Source organism: Nanorana parkeri, unplaced genomic scaffold (genome assembly GCF_000935625.1).
Source record: "Nanorana parkeri isolate BGI_ZX_2015 unplaced genomic scaffold, ASM93562v1 scaffold376, whole genome shotgun sequence".
Classification (NCBI taxonomy): domain Eukaryota; kingdom Metazoa; phylum Chordata; class Amphibia; order Anura; family Dicroglossidae; genus Nanorana; species Nanorana parkeri.
The window spans coordinates 1166468-1167398 of NW_017306644.1; positions in this window are offsets into that span (position 1 = coordinate 1166468).

The window sequence follows — 931 nt, forward strand, 5'->3', positions numbered from 1 at the left end:
GAGGCCTGGGGATGATGGAGTGCAGGAAGTGTTTCACTAGGCCTCAAGTATGGAGGAAACATGTGCTGTTGCTAAAGGAGGAGAACCAGGAACCTGGCTGCTGGAGGTTCCCGGAACATAGTGGACTGGTGAGTCTGTAGCTGATGTCTGTGCTGTTCGGGATGTCTAGGATCCCTGTAACCTCTCTCCCCAATGTGAAGATGTTAATAAAAGTTCTTCCGCAATATACTTTTGGAATAGATATCAGCTTTTTGGGCACTAAAAGAGGGTGGTTAATGCTAATGGGGCAGCTTAAAGGAGAACTATGAGGTGAGTGCTTTTCACTCACCTCATAGTTCTAAGCCGACCTGTGACAATGAGACTGTCACAGGTCGGCTCAGTAGATCGGGAGGTGAGCAAACACATACCGGGTTCCCTCACCTCTCGATCCTGTCAGGGCTCTCTGCCGTGACAGGGGGAGGGGCTGGATTCCCCTCTCCCCGCTCCGATCTGCCAGCGCTGACTGGCGGAACGGACGGGGGAGGGGGCGGGTACAGCTGGCTCTGCCTCTAGGGAGGCAGAGCCAGCTGTCACTCACGCAGCTGGGCGGATCCCGTCATCTACGTCGGGATCTGCTCCAGGTGCGGCGTCTCAGTATATAGGGAGCTGTAGCTCGCGGTATACTGAGCTTAGGGTGACGGGAGGATGCTAGTTTGTGTCCTCCCGTTACCCTAAGGAGAACTATGGGGAAAAACACTGACCCCATAGTTCTCCTTTAAGACCAAAACCCCTGGACAGACTAGTGATGACCCTGGTTATCCTGGCGGCTCCTTCGGGGGTGATCGCTACACATGTAAGGTGAGGCCAGAACCTAAAAACTTAATGGGGAACCTCTTTTGTACTTGAATTTAACATTGGTGTCTCCTTTTAGGAAGTCCTTCAACATTCTGTT